This window comes from Aristolochia californica, unplaced genomic scaffold, assembly GCF_029961685.1.
Source record: "Aristolochia californica isolate CCGP_79_NKW_82.1479 unplaced genomic scaffold, dmAriCali1.0.hap1 SCAF_15, whole genome shotgun sequence".
NCBI classification, from domain to species: Eukaryota; Viridiplantae; Streptophyta; class Magnoliopsida; order Piperales; family Aristolochiaceae; genus Aristolochia; species Aristolochia californica.
Genome location: NW_027181826.1, coordinates 10663524 through 10678382, shown reverse-complemented (window position 1 = coordinate 10678382; position 14859 = coordinate 10663524).

Genomic DNA, 14859 nt, shown 5'->3' with positions numbered 1-14859 from the left:
TTTGAATATTCAATTTTTTTTCCAATACAAACTTTTCTCATAAACAAAATGAAAATTTTAGAGTTCTTGTATGCAAAAAAAATTGAAAACTATAATAAATGTAAGTGAAGAAAATTATTTGACGCACTAAAAATGAACTCCAAAGTTTTGTTATCCATGTTTGGGAAATTCCACTAGTACAACCCCTAATAGCTTGGTGGAATTTTATAAGAAAGAGATTTCTAATTGGTCCTAACATGTTTTAAATGTGGGGGGTATGCTTACCCAAAACATGTTGAAGATTCAAAAGACTTAATGATAAAAAAAAAATTCAAAGAGTAGAAAGAATTAAATTCTCAAGTTAACGTGTGATTGGATATTTACCAGAGCCAAACAACCCACTTTTTGCCTATCCTTCAAAATCAGAGATACTTTTTGGAATTATCTCTCTCAGCATTTGTGCATTTCCATTTAGGATGTTCAATTTTTTTTCAAATCCAAACTTTTCCCGTAAACAAAATGAAAATTTTAGAGTTCAAGTATGCAAAAAAATTTGAAAACAATAATAAATGTAAGTGAAAAAAGTTATTTCACGCACTAAAAATGAACTCCAAAGTTTTGTCATCCATGTTTGGGAAATTCCACTAGTACAACCCCTAGTAGCTTGGTGGAATTTTATAAGAAAGAGATTTTTAATTGATCCTAACATGTTTTAAATATGGTGGGTATGCATGCCCGAAACATGTTGAAGATGCAAATGACCTAATGATCCAAAAATTTTAAGGAGTAGAAGAAATTAAATTCTCAAGTTAACGTGTGGTTGGATATGTACCAGAGCCTAACAACCCACTTTTTGCCTATCCTTCAAAATCTGAGATAAATTTGGAATTATATCTCTAAGCATTTGTGCTTTTCCATTTTGGATATTCAATTTTTGTTCAAATCCGAACTTTTCTCGTAAACAAAATTAAAATTTAAGAGTTCATGTCTGCAAAAAAATTAGAAAACTATAATAAATGTTAGTGAAGAAAATTATTTCACTCAATAAAAATGAATTCCAATGTTTTGTTATCCAAGTTTGAGAAATTCCACTAATACAACCCCAAATAGCTTCGTGGAATTTTACAAGAAAGAGAATTCTAATTGATCCTAACAAGTATTAAATGTGGTGGGATTGCATACCAGAAACATGTTGAAGATGCAAATCACCTAATGATCCAAAAATTTCTAGGAGTAGAAAAAATTAAATTTTCAAGTAAACGTGTGGTTGGATAATTACCAGAGCAAAACAACCCACATTTTGCCTATCCTTCAAAATCAGAGATACTTTTTTTAATTATCTCTCTCAACATTTGAGCGTTTCCATTTTGGATGATCAATTTTTTTTCAAATCGAAACTTTTCTCGTAAACAAAATGAAAATTTTAGAGTTCATGTATGCAAAAAAATTTGAAAACTATAATAAATGTAAGTTAAGAAAATCATTTCACGCACTAAAAATGAACTCCAAAGTTTTGTTATCCATGTTTGGGAAATTCCACTAGTACAAAACCTAATAGCTTGATGGAATTTTATAAGAAAGAGATTTCTAATTGATCCTAACATGTTTTAAATGTAGTGCGTATGCATGCCAGAAACATGTTGAAGATGCAAATCACCTAATGATCCAAAAATTTCAAGGAGTAGAAAAAATTAAATTCTCAAGTTAACGTGTGGTTGGATATTTTCCAAAGCCAAACAACCCACCTTTTGCCTATCCTTCAAAATCAAAGATACTTTTTGGAATTATTTCTCTCAGCATTTATGCATTTCTATTTTGGATGTTCAATTTTTTTTCAAATCCAAACTTTTTTCGTAAATGAAATGAAAATTTTAGAGTTCATGTATGCAAAAAAATTCGAAAACTATAACAAATGTAAGTGAAGAAAATTATTTCACGCACTAAAAATTTACTCCAAAGTTTTGTTATCCATGTTTACAAAATTCCACTAGTACAACCCCTAAGAGGTTGGTGGAATTTTATAAGAAAGAAATTTCTAATTTATCCTAACATGTTTTAAATGTGGTGGGTACGCATGCCAGAAACATGATGAAGATGCAAATGACCTAATGATCAAAAAAATTTCAAAGACTAGAAAAAATTAAATTCTCAAGTTAACGTGTGATTGGATATTTACCAGAGCCAAAAACCCAATTTTTTGGCTATCCTTCAAAATCAGAGATACTTTTTGGAATTATCTCTCTTAACATTTGTGCATTTCCATTTTGGATGTTAAATTTTTTTTCAAATCCAAACTTTTCTTGTAAACAAAATGAAAATTTTAGAGTTCATGTATGCAAAAAAATTTGTAAACTATAATAAATATAAGTGAAGAAAATTATTTCACACACTAAAAATGAATTCCAAAGTTTTGTTATCCATGTTTGGGAAATTCCACTAGTACAACACCTAATAGCTTGGTGGAATTTTATAAGAAAGAGATTTCTAATTGATCCTAACAAGTTTTATATGTAGAGGGTACGCATGCCAGAAACATATTGAAGATGCAACTGACAAAATGATCCAAAAATTTTAAGGAGTAGAAAAAATTAAATTCTCAAGTTAACGTGTGGTTGGATATTCCCCAGAACCAAACAACCTACTTGTTGCCTATCCTTCAAAATCAGAGATACTTTTTGGAATTATCTCTCTCCACATTTGTGCATTTCCATTTTGGATGTTCAATTTTTTTTTCAAATCCAAACTTTTCTCGTAAAAAAAATAAAAATTTTAGAGTTCATGTATGCGAAAAAATTTGAAATCAATAATGAATGTAAGTGGAGAAAATTATTTCACGCACTAAAAATGAGCTCCAAAGTTTTGTTATCCATGTTTGGGAAATTCCACTAGTACAACCCCTAATAGCTTGGTTCAATTTTATAAGAAAGAGATTTCTAATTAATCCTAACATGTTTTAAATGTGGTGGGTATGCATGCCAGAAACATGTTGAAGATGCAAATCAATTAATGATCCAAAAATTTTAAGGAATAGAAAAAATTAAATTCTCAAGTAAACATGTGGTTGGATATTTACCAGAGCCAAACAACCCCCTTTTTACCTATCCTTCAAAATCAGAGATAATTTTAGGAGTTATCTCTCTCAGCATTTGTGCATTTCCATTTTTGAATATTCAATTTTTTAGCAAATGCAAACTTTTCTCGTAAACAAAATGAAAATTTAAGAGTCCATCTATGCAAAAAAAATTAAAAACTATAATAAATGTAAGTGAAGAAAATTATTTTGCGCAGTAAAAATGAACTCCAATGTTTTGTTATCCGTGTTAGGAAAATTCCACAAGTACAACACCTAATAGCTTGGTGGAATTTTATAAGAAAAAGATTTCTAAGTGATCCTAACATGTTTTAAATGTGGTGGGTATGCATGCCAGAAACATGATGAAGATGCAAATGACCTAATGATCCAAAAATTTCAAAGAGTAAAAAAAATTAAATTCTCAAGTTGACGTGTGGTTGGATATTTTCCAGAGCCAAACAACCCACTTTTTGCCCACGCATCAAAATCAGAGATACTTTTTGGAATTATCTTTCTCAGCATTTGTGCATTTCCATTTTGGATGTTCAATTTTTTTTTATAATCCTAACTTTTAATGTAAACAAAATGATAATTTTAGAGTTTACGTATGCAAAAAAATTGGAAAACTATAATAAATGTAAGTGAAGAAAATTAATTGACGCACTAAAAATGAACTCCAAAGTTTTGTTATCCATGTTTTGGAAATTCCACAAGTACAACCCCTAATTGCTTGGTGGAATTTTATAAGAAAGAGATTTCTAATTGGTCCTAACATGTTTTAAATGTGGTGGGTATCCATGCCTAAAACATGTTGAAGATTCAAATGACCTAATGATCAAAAAAATTTCAAAGAGTAGACAAAATTAAATTCTCAAGTTAACGTGTGATTGGATATTTACCAGAGCCAAACAACCCAATTTTTGCCTATCCTTCAAAATCAGAGAAATTTTTTGGAATTATCTCTCTCAGCATTTGTGCATTTCCATTTAGGATGTTCAATTTTTTTTCAAATCCAAACTTTTCTCGTAAACAAAATAAAAATTTTAGAGTTCATGTACGCAAAAAAATTTGAACACTACAATAAATGTAAGTAAAGAAAATTATTTCACGCACTAAAAATGAATTCCAAAGTTTTTTTATCCATGTTTGGGAAATTCCACTAGTGCAACCCCTAATTGCTTGGTGGAATTTTATTAGAAAAAGATTTCTAATTGATCCTAACATGTTTTAAATATGGTGGGTATGCATGCCAGAATGAAGATAGAAATGACCTAATGATCCAAAAACTTCGAGTAGAAAAAATTAAATTCTCAAGTTAACGTGTGGTTGGATATTCACCAAAGCCAAACAACCTACTTTTTGCCTATCGTCCAAAATGAGATATACTTTTTGGAATTATATCTCCCAGCATTTCTGCATTTCCATTTTGGATGTTCAATTTTTTTTTTCAAATCCTAAATTTTCTCGTAAGCAAAATGAAAATTTTAGAGTTCATGTATGCAAAAAAAAATTGAAAACAATATTAAATGTAAGTGAAGAAAATTATTTCACGCCCTAAAAATGAACTCCAAAGTTTTGTTATCCATGTTTGGGAAAGTCCACTAGTACAACCCCTAATAGCTTGGCGGAAATTTTTAAGAAAGAGATTTGTAATTGATCCTAACTTGTTTTAAATGTGGTGGGAATGGATGCCAGAAACAAGTTAAAAATGCAAATGACCTAATGATCCCAAAAATTTCAAGGTGTAGAAAAAATTAAATTCTCAAGTTAACGTGTGGTTGGATATTTACCAGAGCCTAACAACCCACTTTTTGCTTATCCTTCAATATCAGATATACTTTTTGGAATTATTTCTCTCTGTATTTGTGCATTTCCATTTTGGATGTTCAATTTGTTTTCAAATCCAAACTTTTCTCGTACGCATAATGAAAATTTTAGAGTTCATGTATGCAAAAAAATTTGAAAACAATATTAAATGTAAGTGAAGAAAATTATTTCACGCACTAAAATTGAACTCCAAAGTTTTGTTATCCATGTTTGGGAAAGTCCACTAGTACAACCACTAATAGCTTTGTGGAATTTTATAAGAAAGATATTTCGAATTGATCCTAACTTGTTTTAAATGTGGTGGGAATGCATGCCAGAAACATGTTGAAAATGCAAATGACAAAATGATTCAAAAACTTTTGAGGAGTAGAAAAAATTAAATTCTCAAGTTAATGTGTGGTTGGATATTTACGAGAGCCAAACAACCTACTTTTTGCCTATCCTTCAATATCAGAGATACTTTTTGGAATTATCTCTCTCTGCATTTGTGCACTTCCAATTTAGATGTTCAATTTTTTTTTCAAATTCAAACTTTTCTCGTAAACAAAATGAAAATTTTAGAGTTCATGTATGCAAAAAAACATGAAAACTATAATAAATGTATGTGAAGAAAATTATTTAACACACTAAATATGAACTCCACAGTTTTGTTATCCATGTTTGGAAATTTCCACTAGTACAACCCCTAATAGCTTGGTGGAATTTTATAAAAAAGAGATTTCTAATTGATCCTAATATGTTTTAAATGTTGTGGGAATGCATACCAAAAACTTGTTGAACATGCAAATGACCTAATGGTCCAAACATTTCAAGGAGTAGAAAAAATTAAATTCTCAAGTTAACGTGTGGTTGGATATTTACCAGAGCCTAACAACCCACTTTTTGCCCATCCTTCAATATCAGATATACTTTTTAGAATTATCTCTCTCTGCATTTGTGCATTTCCATTTTGTATGTTCAATTTTTTTAAAAATCCAAACTTTTCTCGTAAGCAAAATGAAAATTTTAGAGTTCATGTATGCAAAAAAATTTGAAAACTATAATAAATGTAAGTGAAGAAAATAATTTCGCGTACTAAAAATAAACTCCAAAGTTTTGTTATCCATATTTGGGAAATTCCACGAGTATAACACCTAATAGCTTGGTGGAATTTTATAATAAAGAAATTTCTAATTGATCCTAACAGTTTTAAATGGGGTGGGTATGCATGCAAGAAACATGTTGAAGATGCAAATGATCTAATGATCAAAAAAATTTCAAAGAGTAGAAAATATTAAATTCTCAAGTTAACGTGTGATTGGATATTTACCAGATTCAAACAACCACTTTTTGCCTATCCTTCAAAATCAGAGATACTTTTTGGAATTATCTCTCTCAGCATTTGTGCATTTCCATTTTAGATGTTCAATTTTTTTTCAAATTCAAACTTTTTACGTAAACAAAATGAAAATTTTAGAGTTCATGTATGCAAAAAATTTTGAAAACTATAATAAATCTAAGTGAAGAAAATTATTTCACGCACTAAAAATAAACTCCAAAGTTTTTTTATCCATGTTTGGAAAATTCCATGAGTTAAAACCCTAATAGCTTGGTGGAATTTTATAAGAATGAGATTTCTAATAGGTCCTAACATGTTTTAAATGTTTTAAATGTAGTGGGTATGCATGCGAGAAAAATGTTGAAGATTCAAATGACCTATTGATCAAAAAAATTTCAAAGAGTAGAAAAAATTAAATTCTCAAGTTAACATGTGATTGGATATTTAACTGAGCCAAACAACCTACTTTTTGCCTATCCTTCAAAATCAGAGATACTTTTTGTAATTATCACTCTAAGAATTTGTGGATTTCCATTCTGGATGTTCAATTTTTTTTCAAATCCAAACTTTTCTCGTGAACAAAATTAAAATTTTAGAGTTCTTGTATGCAAAAAAAATTGAAAACTACAATAAATGTAAGTGAAGAAAATTATTTCACGCACTAAAAATGAACTCCAAAGTTTTGTTATCCATGTTTGAGCCTAACATGTTTTAAATGTGGTGGGTATGCATGCCAGAAACATGTTGAAGATTCAAATGACCTAATGATCCAAAACTTTCAAGAAGTAGAAAAAATTAAATTCTGAAGTTAACGTGTGATTGGATATTTACCAGAGCCTAACAACCTACTGTTTGCCTATCGTTCAAAACCAGAGATACTTTTTAGAATTATCTCTCCCAACATTTGAGCATTTCCATTTTGGAAGTTCAATTTTTTTTCAATCCAAACTTTTCTCATAAACAAAATGAAAATTTTAGAGTTCATGTATGCAAAAATATTATTTCACGCAGTAAAAATGAACTCCAAAGTTTTGTTATCCATGTTTGGGAAATTCCACTAGAACAACCCCTAATAGTTTGGTAGAATTTTATAAGAAAGAGATTTCTAATTGATCCTAACATGTTTTAAATGTGGTGGGTATGCATGCCAAAAACTTGTTGAAGATGCAAATGACCTAATGATCCAAAAATTTCAAGGAGTAGAACAAATTAAATTTTCAAGTTAACATGTGGTTGGATATTTATCGGAGCCAAACAACCCACTTTTTGCCTATCCTACTAAATTAGAGATACTTTTTGGAATTATCTCTCTCAGATTTTATGCATTTCCATTTTGGATGTACAATTATTTTTCAAATCCAAACTTTTCTCGTAAAAAAAATGAAAATTTTAGAGTTCAAGTTGGCAAAAAATTTGAAAACTATAGTAAATGTACGTGAAGAAAATTATTTCACGGACAAAAAATGAATTCCAAAGTTTTGTTATCCACGTTTGGGAAATTCCACTAGTACAAACCCTAATAGCTTGGTGGAATTTTATATTAAAGAAATTTCTAATTGATCCTAACATGTTTTAAATGTGGTGCGTATGCATGCAGAAACATGTTGAAGATGCAAATGACCAAGTGATCCAAAAATTTCGAGTAGAAAAAATAAAATTCTCAAGTTAACGTGTAGTTGGATATTTACCAGAGCCAAAACCTACTTTTTGCCTATCCTTCAAAATTAGAGATACTTTTTGGAATTATCTCTCTCAGCATTTGTGCATTTCCATTTTGGAAGTTCAATTTTTTTTTCAAATCCAAACTTTTTTCGTAAACAAAATAAAAATTTTAGAGTTCATGTATGCAAAAAATTTGAAAACTACAATAAATGTAAGTGAAAAAAATTATTTCACCTACTAAAAATGAACTCCAAAGTTTTATTATCCTTATTTGGGAAATTCCACTAGTGCAACCCCTAATAGCTTGGTGGAATTACATAAGAAAGAGATTTCAAATTTATCCTAACATGTTTAAAATGTGGTGGGTAAGCATGCCAGTATTATGTTGAAGATGCAAATGACCTAATGATGCGAAAATTTCAAGGACTCAAAAAAAATTAAATTCTCAAGTTAATGTGTGGTTGGATATTTACCAGAGCCAAACAACCCACTTTTTGTCTATTCTTCAAAATCTAGATAATTTTTGGATGTATGTCCCTCTGCATTTGGGCATTTCCATTTTGAATGTTCAATTGTTTTTCAATTCCAAACTTTTCTCGTAAACAAAATGAAAATTTTAGAGTTGATGTATGGAAAGAAATTTTAAAACTATAATAAATGTAAGAGAAGAAAATTATTTATCGCACTAAAAATGAACTCCAAAGTTTTGTTAGCCATGTTTGGCAGATTCAACTTGTACAACCCCTAATAGCTTGTTGGAATTTTTTAAGAAATAGATTTCTAATTGATCCTAACATGTTAAAAATGTGGTGGGTATGCATGCCAGAAACATGTTGAAGATGCAAATCACCTAATGATCCAAAAATTTCAATTAGTAGAAAATTTTAAATTCTCAAGTTAACGTGTGTTTGGATATTTATTTGAGCCAAACAACCCACTTTTTTCCTATCCTTCAAAATCAGAGATACTTATAGGAAATATCTCTCTCAGCATTTGTGCATTTCCATTTTGGAAGTTCAATTTTTTTTCATATCCAAACTTTTTTCGTGTACAAAATGTAAATTTTAGAGTTCATGTATGAAAAAAATTTTGAAAACAAATAAATGTATGTGGAGAAGATTATTTAACGCACTAAAAATGAACTCCAATGTTTTGTTATCCATGGTTGGGAAAGTCCACTAGTACAACCCCGAATAGATTTTTGGAATTTTATAAGAAACAGATTTCTAATTGATCCTAACATGTTTTAAATGTGGTGGGTATGCATGCCAGAAACATATTGAAGATGCAAATGTCCTAATGATCTAAAAATTTCATGGAGTAGAAAAATTAAATTCTCAAGTTAACGTGTGGTTGGATATTTACCAGAGCGAAACAACCCACTTTTTCCCTATCCTTCAAAATCAGAGATACTTTTTGGAATTATCTCTCTTTGCATTTGTGCATTTCCATTTTGGGTTTTCAATTTTTTTTCAAATCCAAACTTATCTCGTGAACAAAATGAAAATTTTAGAGTTCATGCATGAAAAAAAATTCTGAAACTGTAATAAATGTAAGGGTCGAAAATTATTTCATGCACTAAAAATGAACTCTAAAGTTTTGTTATCCATGTTTGGGAAATTCCACGAGTGCAACCCCTTATAGCTTGGTGGAATTTTATAAGAAAGAGATTTCTAATTTATCCTAACATGTTTTAAATGTGGTGGGTAGGCATGCCAGAAACATGTTGAAGATGAAAATGACCTAATGATCACTTTTTACCTTTGGTTCAAAATCAGAGATACTTTTTGGAATTATCTCTCTCAGCATTTGTGCATTTCCATTTTGGATGTTCAATTTTTCTTCAAAACCAAACTTTTCTCGTAAGCAAAATGAAAATTTTAGAGTTCTTGTTTGCAAAAAAATTTGAAAACTATAATAAATGTAAGTGAAAAAAATTATTCCACGCACTAAAAATGAACTCCAAAGTTTTTTTATCCATGTTTGGGAAAGTACACTAGTACAACCCCTAATAGCTTGCTGGAATTTTATCAGAAAGAGATTTCTAATTGATCCTAACATGTTTTAGATGTGGTGGGTATGCATGCCAGAAACATGTTGAAGATTCAAATGACCTAATGATCAAAAAAATTTCAAAGAGTAGAAAAAATTAAATTCTCAGGTTAACGTGTGATTGGATATTTAACAGAGCCAAACAACCGACTTTTGCCTATCAATCAAAATTAGAGATAATTTTTGGAATTATCCCTCTCAGCATTTGTGCATTTCCATTCTGGATGTTCAATTGTTTTTCTAATCCAAACTCTTCTTCTAAGCAATATGAAAATTTTAGAGTTAATGTATGCAAAAAAATTTAAAAACTATAATAAATGTAAGTGAAGAAAAAATTATTTCACGCACTAAAAATGAACTCCAAGTTTTGTTATCCATGTTTGGAAAGTCACCTAGTACAACCCCTAATAGCTTGGTGGAATTTTATAAAAAAGAGATTTCTAATTGATCCTAACATGTTTTAAATGTGGTGTGTACGCATGCCAGAAACATGTTGAAGATTCAAATGACCTCATGATCAAAAAAATTTCAAAGAGTAAAAAAAATTAAATTCTCAGGTAAATGTGTGATTGGATATTTAACAGAGCCAAACAACCGACTTTTTGCCTATCCATCAAAATCAGAGATACTTTTTGGAATTATTTCTCTCTGGATTTGTGCATTTCCATTCTGGATGTTCAATTGTTTTTCTAATCCAAACTTTTCTCCTAAACAAAATTAAAATTTAAGAGTTCATCTATGCAAAAAAATTTGAAAACTATAATAAACGTAAGTGAAGAAAATTACTTCACGCACTAAAAATGAACTCCAAAGTTTTGTTATCCATGTTTGGGAAATTCCTCCATTACAACCCCAAATAGCTTGGTGGAATTTTATAAGAAAGAGATTTCTAATGGATCATAACATGTTTTAAATGTGGAGGGTATGCATGCCAGAAACACCTTGAAGATGCAAATGACCTAATGATCCAAAAATTTTGAGAAGAAGAAAAAATTAAATTCTCAAGTTAACGTGTGGTTGGATATTTACCAGAGCCAAAAAACCCACTTTTTGCCTATCCTTCAAAATCAGAGATACTTCTTGGAATTACCTCTCTCAGCATTTGTACATTTCCATTTTGAATATTCAATTTTTTTTCAAATCCAAACTTTTCTCGTAAACAAAATGAAAATTGTAGAGTTCATGTATGCAAAAAAAATTGAAAACTATAATAAATGTAAGTGATGAAAATTATTTCACGCTCAAAAAATGAACTCCAATGTTTTGTTATCCATGTTTGGAAAATTCCACTACTACAACCCCTAATAGCTTGGTGGAATTTTATAAGAAAGAGATTTCTAATTGGTCCTAACATGTTTTAAATGTGGTGGGAATGCATGCCACAAACATGTTAAAGATGCAAAAGACCTAATGATCCAAAAATTTCCAGTAGAAAAAATTAAATTCTCAAGTTGGTGTGTGGTTGGATATTTACCAGAGCCAAACAACCCACCTTTTGCCGATCCTTCAAAATCAGAGATAGTTTTTGGAATTCTCTCTCTTAGCATTTGTGCATTTCCATTTTGGAGGTTAAATATTTTTTCATAGCCAAACTTTTCTCGTAAAAAAATGAAATTTTAGAGTTAATGTATGCAAAAAAATTTGAAAACAATAATAAATGTAAGTGAAGAAAATTATTTCACGCACTAAAAATGAATTGCAAAGATTTGTTATCAATGGTTTGGAAAGTTCACTAGTGCAACCCTTAGCTTGGTTAAATTTTAGAAGAAAGAGATTTCTAATTGATCCTAACAAGTTTTAAATGTAGTAGGTATGCATACCAGAAACATGTTGAAGATGCAAATGACCTAATGATCCAAAAATTTCATGGTGTAGAAAAAGTTAAATTCTCAAGTTAACGTGTGGTTGGATATTTACCAGAGCCAAAAACCCCACTTTTTGCCTATCGTTCAAAATTTGAGATACTTTTTGGAATTATCTCTCTCTGCATTTCGGCATTTCCATTTTGGATGTTGAATTTTTTTTCATATCCAAACTTTTCTCGTAAACAAAATAAAAATTTTAGAGTACATGCATGCAAAAAAATTTGTAAACTACAATAAAAATAAGTGAAGAAAATTATTTCACGCACTAAAAATGAACTCCAAAGTTTTGTTATTCATGTTTGGGAAATTCCACTAGTACAACCCCTAATAGCTTGGTGGAATTTTATAAGAAAGAGATTTTTAATTGATCCTACCTTGTTTTAAAAGTGGTGGGTATGCATGCCAGAAATACGTTGAAAATGCAAATTACCTAATGATCCAAAAATTTCAAGGAGTAGAAAATTTTAAATTCTCAAGTTAACTTGTGGTTGGATATTTAATGGAGCCAAACAACCCACTTTTTGCCTATCCATAAAAATCAGAGATAATTTTTGGAATTATCTCACTCAACATTTGTGCATTTCCATTTTGGATGTTCAATGTTTTTTCAAATCCAAAATTTTTTCGTATATAAAATGAAAATTTTAGAGTTCATGTATGCAAAAAATTTTGAAAACAATAATAAATGTAAGTGGAGAAAATTATTTAATGCACTAAAAATGAACTCCAAAGTTTTGTTATCCATGTTTGGGAAAGTCTACTAGTACAACCCCTAATAGCTTTTTGGAATTTTATAAGAAAGAGATTTCTAATTGATCCTAACATGTTTTGAATGTGATCGGTATGCATGCCAGAAACATGTTGAAGATGCAAGTGTCCTAATGATCCAAAAATTTCAAGGAGTAGAAAAAATTAAATTCTCAAGTTAACGTGTGGTTGGATATTTACCAGAGCCAAACAACATACTTTTTGCCTACCCTTCAAAATTAGAGATACTTTTTGGAATTATCTCTTTTAGAATTTGTCATTTCCATTTTGGATGTTCAATTTTTTTTCAAATCCATACTTTTCTCATAAACAAAATGAAAATTTTAGAGTTCATGTATGCAAAAAAAATTTGAAAACAATAACAAATGTAAGTGAAGAAAATTATTTCATACACTAAAATATAACTCCAAAGATTTGTTATCCATGTTGGGGAAAGTCCACTAGTACAACCCCTAATACCTTTGTGGAATTTTATAAGAAAGAGATTTTTAAAATATCATAACAAGTTTTAAATGTGGTGGGTATGCATGCTAGAAACATGTTAAAGATGCAAATGGCCGAATGATAAAAAAAAAAAATTGAAAGAGCAGAAAAAATTAAATTCTCAAATTAATGTGTGATTGGATATTTACCAGAGCCAAACAACCCACTTTTTGGCTATCATTCAAAATCAGAGATAATATTTGGAATTATCTCTCTCAGCATTTGTGCATTTCCATTTTGGATGTTCAATTTTTTTTCAAATCCAAACTTTTCTCGTAAACAAAATGAAAATTTTAGAGTTCAAGTATGCAAAAAAAATTGAAAACTATAATAAATGTAAGTGAAGAAAATTATTTAACGCACTAACAATGAACTCCAAAGTTTTGTTATCCAGGTCTGGGATATTCCACTAGTACAAACCCTAATAGCTTGGTGGAATTTTATAAGAAAGAATTTCTAATTGATTCTAAAATGTTTTAAATGTGGTGGGTATGCATGCCACAAACATGTTGAAGATGCAAATGACCTAATGATCAAAAAGATTTCAAAAAGTAGAAAAAATTAAATTCTCAAGTGAACGTGTGATTGGATGTTTACCAGAGCCAAACAACCTACTTTTCGCCTATCCTTCAAAATCAGTGATACTTTTTGGAATTATCTCTCTCTGCATTTGTGCATTTCCATTTTGGATGTTCAATTTTTTTTCAAATCCAAACTTATCTCGTTAACAAAATAAAAATTTTGGAGTTCATGTATGAAAAAATATTTGAAAATTGTAATAAATGTAAGAGAAGAAAATTATTTCACGCACTAAAAATGAACTCCAAAGTTTTTTTATCTATGTTTGGGAAATTCCACAAGTGAATCCCCTTATATCTTGGTGGAATTTTATAAGAAAGATATTTCTAATTTATCCTAACATGTTTTGAATATGGTGGGTATGCATGTCAGAAACATAATGAAGAAGCAAATGACCTAATGATCCAAATTTTCAAGGAGTAGAAAAAATTAGATTCTCAACTTAACGTGTGGTTGGATATTTACCAGAGCCATACAACCCACTTTTTGCCTATACTTCAAAATAAAAGATACTTTTTGGAATTATCTCTCTCAGCATTTGTGCATTTCCATTCTGGATGCTCAATTTTTTTTCAAATCCAAACTTTTCTCTTACACAAAATGAAAATTTTAGAATTCATGTTTGCAAAAAAAATTGAAAACAATAATAAAATTAAGTGAAAAAAATTATTTCACGCACTAAAAATGAACTCCAAAGTTTTGTTATCACTGTTTGGGAAATTCCACTAGTACAACTCCTAATAGCTTGGTGGAATTTTATAAGAAAGAGATTTCTAATTGATCCTAAGATGTTTTAAATGTGGTGGGTATACATGCCAGAAACATGTTGAAGATGCGAATGACCTAATAATCCAAAAATTTCATGGAGTAAAAAAAATTAAATTCTCAAGTTAACGTGTGGTTGGATATTTACCTGAGCCAAACAACCAACTTTTTCCCTATCCTTCAAAATCAGAGATACTTCTTTGAATTATCTCTCTCAACATTTGTGCATTTCCATTTTGGATGTTCAATTTTTCTTCAAAATGAAACTTTTCTCTTAAACAAAATTAAAATTTTAGAGTTCATGGTCGCAAAAAAATTTGAAAACAACAATAAATGTAAGTGAAGAAAATTATTTCACGCACTAAAAATGAACTCCAAAGTTTTGTTATCCAAGTTTTGGAAATTCCACTAGTACAACCCCTAATAGCTTGGTGGAATTTTATAAGAAAGCGATTTCTAATTGATCCTAACTTGTTTTAATGTGGTGG